This window comes from Chrysoperla carnea, unplaced genomic scaffold (genome assembly GCF_905475395.1).
Source record: "Chrysoperla carnea unplaced genomic scaffold, inChrCarn1.1, whole genome shotgun sequence".
Lineage (NCBI taxonomy): Eukaryota > Metazoa > Arthropoda > Insecta > Neuroptera > Chrysopidae > Chrysoperla > Chrysoperla carnea.
The window spans coordinates 2,551,676-2,558,512 of record NW_025408233.1 but is presented as its reverse complement, the minus strand read 5'-3'; positions in this window follow the sequence as shown (position 1 = coordinate 2,558,512).

Here is a 6,837-nt window from a genome sequence, read left to right as displayed (position 1 = left end):
CAAAAAATGTAAAATTATGATCATTTTTGGCTTATTTAGACTTGATCAAATCATAAAAGACCTATATATATGCATATCGACTTACTTGGATCAAAATTTCACACTTTTGTATAGTCCTGGCACTCTAGATCCGACATGGAAAATTTTCAAAAAATTTTAATTTTACCAAAAAATGTCAAATTATGATCATTTTTGGCTTATTTAGACTTGATCAAATCATAAAAGACCTATATATATGCATATCGACTTACTTGGATCAAAATTTCACTCTTTTGTATAGTCCTGGCACTCTAGATCCGACATGGAAAATTTTCAAAAAATTTTAATTTTACCAAAAAATGTAAAATTATGATCATTTTTGGCTTATTTAGACTTGATCAAATCATAAAAGACCTATATATATGCATATCGACTTACTTGGATCAAAATTTCACTCTTTTGTATAGTCCTGGCACTCTAGATCCGACATGGAAAATTTTCAAAAAATTTTAATTTTACCAAAAAAAGTCAAATTATGATCATTTTTGGCTTATTTAGACTTGATCAAATCATAAAAGACCTATATATATGCATATCGACTTACTTGGATCAAAATTTGACCCTTTTGTATAGTCCTGGCACTCTAGATCCGACATCGAAAATTTTCGAAAAATTTTAATTTTACCAAAAAATGTAAAATTATGATCATTTTTGGCTTATTTAGACTTGATCAAATCATAAAAGACCTATATATATGCATATCGACTTACTTGGATCATAATTTCACACTTTTGTATAGTCCTGTCACTCTAGATCCGACATGGAAAATTTTCGAAAAATTTTAATTTTACCAAAAAATGTAAAATTATGATCATTTTTGGCTTATTTAGACTTGATCAAATCATAAAAGACCTATATATATGCATATCGACTTACTTGGATCAAAATTTCACACTTTTGTATAGTCCTGTCACTCTAGATCCGACATGGAAAATTTTCGAAAAATTTTAATTTTACCAAAAAATGTCAAATTATGATCATTTTTGGCTTATTTAGACTTGATCAAATCATAAAAGACCTATATATATGCATATTGACTTACTTGGATCAAAATTTGACCCTTTTGTATAGTCCTGGCACTCTAGATCCGACATCGAAAATTTTCGAAAAATTTTAATTTTACCAAAAAATGTAAAATTATGATCATTTTTGGCTTATTTAGACTTGATCAAATCATAAAAGACCTATATATATGTATATCGACTTACTTGGATCAAAATTTCACACTTTTGTATAGTCCTGGCACTCTAGATCCGACATGGAAAATTTTCGAAAAATTTTAATTTTACCAAAAAATGTCAAATTATGATCATTTTTGGCTTATTTAGACTTGATCAAATCATAAAAGACCTATATATATGCATATCGACTTACTTGGATCAAAATTTCACTCTTTTGTATAGTCCTGGCACTCTAGATCCGACATGGAAAATTTTCAAAAAATTTTAATTTTACCAAAAAAAGTCAAATTATGATCATTTTTGGCTTATTTAGACTTGATCAAATCATAAAAGACCTATATATATGCATATCGACTTACTTGGATCAAAATTTCACTCTTTTGTATAGTCCTGGCACTCTAGATCCGACATGGAAAATTTTCAAAAAATTTTAATTTTACCAAAAAAAGTCAAATTATGATCATTTTTGGCTTATTTAGACTTGATCAAATCATAAAAGACCTATATATATGCATATCGACTTACTTGGATCAAAATTTGACCCTTTTGTATAGTCCTGGCACTCTAGATCCGACATCGAAAATTTTCGAAAAATTTTAATTTTACCAAAAAATGTAAAATTATGATCATTTTTGGCTTATTTAGACTTGATCAAATCATAAAAGACCTATATATATGCATATCGACTTACTTGGATCAAAATTTCACTCTTTTGTATAGTCCTGGCACTCTAGATCCGACATGGAAAATTTTCAAAAAATTTTAATTTTACCAAAAAAAGTCAAATTATGATCATTTTTGGCTTATTTAGACTTGATCAAATCATAAAAGACCTATATATATGCATATCGACTTACTTGGATCAAAATTTGACCCTTTTGTATAGTCCTGGCACTCTAGATCCGACATCGAAAATTTTCGAAAAATTTTAATTTTACCAAAAAATGTAAAATTATGATCATTTTTGGCTTATTTAGACTTGATCAAATCATAAAAGACCTATATATATGCATATCGACTTACTTGGATCAAAATTTCACACTTTTGTATAGTCCTGTCACTCTAGATCCGACATGGAAAATTTTCGAAAAATTTTAATTTTACCAAAAAATGTCAAATTATGATCATTTTTGGCTTATTTAGACTTGATCAAATCATAAAAGACCTATATATATGCATATCGACTTACTTGGATCAAAATTTGACCCTTTTGTATAGTCCTGGCACTCTAGATCCGACATCGAAAATTTTCGAAAAATTTTAATTTTACCAAAAAATGTAAAATTATGATCATTTTTGGCTTATTTAGACTTGATCAAATCATAAAAGACCTATATATATGTATATCGACTTACTTGGATCAAAATTTCACACTTTTGTATAGTCCTGGCACTCTAGATCCGACATGGAAAATTTTCGAAAAATTTTAATTTTACCAAAAAATGTCAAATTATGATCATTTTTGGCTTATTTAGACTTGATCAAATCATAAAAGACCTATATATATGCATATCGACTTACTTGGATCAAAATTTCACTCTTTTGTATAGTCCTGGCACTCTAGATCCGACATGGAAAATTTTCAAAAAATTTTAATTTTACCAAAAAAAGTCAAATTATGATCATTTTTGGCTTATTTAGACTTGATCAAATCATAAAAGACCTATATATATGCATATCGACTTACTTGGATCATAATTTGACATTTTTGTATAGTCCTGGCACTCTAGATCCGACATCGAAAATTTTCGAAAAATTTTAATTTTACCAAAAAATGTAAAATTATGATCATTTTTGGCTTATTTAGACTTGATCAAATCATAAAAGACCTATATATATGCATATCGACTTACTTGGATCAAAATTTCACACTTTTGTATAGTCCTGGCACTCTAGATCCGACATGGAAAATTTTCAAAAAATTTTAATTTTACCAAAAAAAGTCAAATTATGATCATTTTTGGCTTATTTAGACTTGATCAAATCATAAAAGACCTATATATATGCATATCGACTTACTTGGATCAAAATTTGACCCTTTTGTATAGTCCTGGCACTCTAGATCCGACATCGAAAATTTTCGAAAAATTTTAATTTTACCAAAAAATGTAAAATTATGATCATTTTTGGCTTATTTAGACTTGATCAAATCATAAAAGACCTATATATATGCATATCGACTTACTTGGATCAAAATTTCACACTTTTGTATAGTCCTGTCACTCTAGATCCGACATGGAAAATTTTCGAAAAATTTTAATTTTACCAAAAAATGTCAAATTATGATCATTTTTGGCTTATTTAGACTTGATCAAATCATAAAAGACCTATATATATGCATATCGACTTACTTGGATCAAAATTTCACTCTTTTGTATAGTCCTGGCACTCTAGATCCGACATGGAAAATTTTCAAAAAATTTTAATTTTACCAAAAAAAGTCAAATTATGATCATTTTTGGCTTATTTAGACTTGATCAAATCATAAAAGACCTATATATATGCATATCGACTTACTTGGATCAAAATTTCACTCTTTTGTATAGTCCTGGCACTCTAGATCCGACATGGAAAATTTTCAAAAAATTTTAATTTTACCAAAAAAAGTCAAATTATGATCATTTTTGGCTTATTTAGACTTGATCAAATCATAAAAGACCTATATATATGCATATCGACTTACTTGGATCAAAATTTGACCCTTTTGTATAGTCCTGGCACTCTAGATCCGACATCGAAAATTTTCGAAAAATTTTAATTTTACCAAAAAATGTAAAATTATGATCATTTTTGGCTTATTTAGACTTGATCAAATCATAAAAGACCTATATATATGCATATCGACTTACTTGGATCAAAATTTCACACTTTTGTATAGTCCTGGCACTCTAGATCCGACATGGAAAATTTTCAAAAAATTTTAATTTTACCAAAAAAAGTCAAATTATGATCATTTTTGGCTTATTTAGACTTGATCAAATCATAAAAGACCTATATATATGCATATCGACTTACTTGGATCAAAATTTGACCCTTTTGTATAGTCCTGGCACTCTAGATCCGACATCGAAAATTTTCGAAAAATTTTAATTTTATCAAAAAATGTAAAATTATGATCATTTTTGGCTTATTTAGACTTGATCAAATCATAAAAGACCTATATATATGCATATCGACTTACTTGGATCAAAATTTGACCCTTTTGTATAGTCCTGGCTCTCTAGATCCGACATCGAAAATTTTCGAAAAATTTTAATTTTATCAAAAAATGTAAAATTATGATCATTTTTGGCTTATTTAGACTTGATCAAATCATAAAAGACCTATATATATGCATATCGACTTACTTGGATCAAAATTTCACACTTTTGTATAGTCCTGTCACTCTAGATCCGACATGGAAAATTTTCGAAAAATTTTAATTTTACCAAAAAATGTCAAATTATGATCATTTTTGGCTTATTTAGACTTGATCAAATCATAAAAGACCTATATATATGCATATCGACTTACTTGGATCAAAATTTGACCCTTTTGTATAGTCCTGGCACTCTAGATCCGACATCGAAAATTTTCGAAAAATTTTAATTTTACCAAAAAATGTAAAATTATGATCATTTTTGGCTTATTTAGACTTGATCAAATCATAAAAGACCTATATATATGCATATCGACTTACTTGGATCAAAATTTCACACTTTTGTATAGTCCTGGCACTCTAGATCCGACATGGAAAATTTTCAAAAAATTTTAATTTTACCAAAAAAAGTCAAATTATGATCATTTTTGGCTTATTTAGACTTGATCAAATCATAAAAGACCTATATATATGCATATCGACTTACTTGGATCAAAATTTGACCCTTTTGTATAGTCCTGGCACTCTAGATCCGACATCGAAAATTTTCGAAAAATTTAATTTTACCAAAAAATGTAAAATTATGATCATTTTTGGCTTATTTAGACTTGATCAAATCATAAAAGACCTATATATATGCATATCGACTTACTTGGATCAAAATTTCACACTTTTGTATAGTCCTGGCACTCTAGATCCGACATGGAAAATTTTCGAAAAATTTTAATTTTACCAAAAAATGTAAAATTATGATCATTTTTGGCTTATTTAGACTTGATCAAATCATAAAAGACCTATATATATGCATATCGACTTACTTGGATCAAAATTTCACACTTTTGTATAGTCCTGTCACTCTAGATCCGACATGGAAAATTTTCGAAAAATTTTAATTTTACCAAAAAATGTCAAATTATGATCATTTTTGGCTTATTTAGACTTGATCAAATCATAAAAGACCTATATATATGCATATCGACTTACTTGGATCAAAATTTGACCCTTTTGTATAGTCCTGGCACTCTAGATCCGACATCGAAAATTTTCGAAAAATTTTAATTTTACCAAAAAATGTAAAATTATGATCATTTTTGGCTTATTTAGACTTGATCAAATCATAAAAGACCTATATATATGCATATCGACTTACTTGGATCAAAATTTCACACTTTTGTATAGTCCTGTCACTCTAGATCCGACATGGAAAATTTTCGAAAAATTTTAATTTTACCAAAAAATGTCAAATTATGATCATTTTTGGCTTATTTAGACTTGATCAAATCATAAAAGACCTATATATATGCATATCGACTTACTTGGATCAAAATTTCACTCTTTTGTATAGTCCTGGCACTCTAGATCCGACATGGCCAATTTTCAAAAAATTTTAATTTTACCAAAAAAAGTCAAATTATGATCATTTTTGGCTTATTTAGACTTGATCAAATCATAAAAGACCTATATATATGCATATCGACTTACTTGGATCAAAATTTCACTCTTTTGTATAGTCCTGGCACTCTAGATCCGACATGGAAAATTTTCGAAAAATTTTAATTTTACCAAAAAATGTCAAATTATGATCATTTTTGGTTTATTTAGACTTGATCAAATCATAAAAGACCTATATATATGCATATCGACTTACTTGGATCAAAATTTCACACTTTTGTATAGTCCTGGCACTCTAGATCCGACATGGAAAATTTTCAAAAAATTTTAATTTTACCAAAAAATGTCAAATTATGATCATTTTTGGCTTATTTAGTCTTGATCAAATCATAAAAGACCTATATATATGCATATCGACTTACTTGGATCAAAATTTCACTCTTTTGTATAGTCCTGGCACTCTAGATCCGACATGGAAAATTTTCAAAAAATTTTAATTTTACCAAAAAAAGTCAAATTATGATCATTTTTGGCTTATTTAGACTTGATCAAATCATAAAAGACCTATATATATGCATATCGACTTACTTGGATCAAAATTTGACCCTTTTGTATAGTCCTGGCACTCTAGATCCGACATCGAAAATTTTCGAAAAATTTTAATTTTACCAAAAAATGTAAAATTATGATCATTTTTGGCTTATTTAGACTTGATCAAATCATCAAAGACCTATATATATGCATATCGACTTACTTGGATCAAAATTTCAAACTTTTGTATAGTCCTGGCACTCTAGATCCGACATGGAAAATTTTCAAAAAATTTTAATTTTACCAAAAAATGTCAAATTATGATCATTTTTGGCT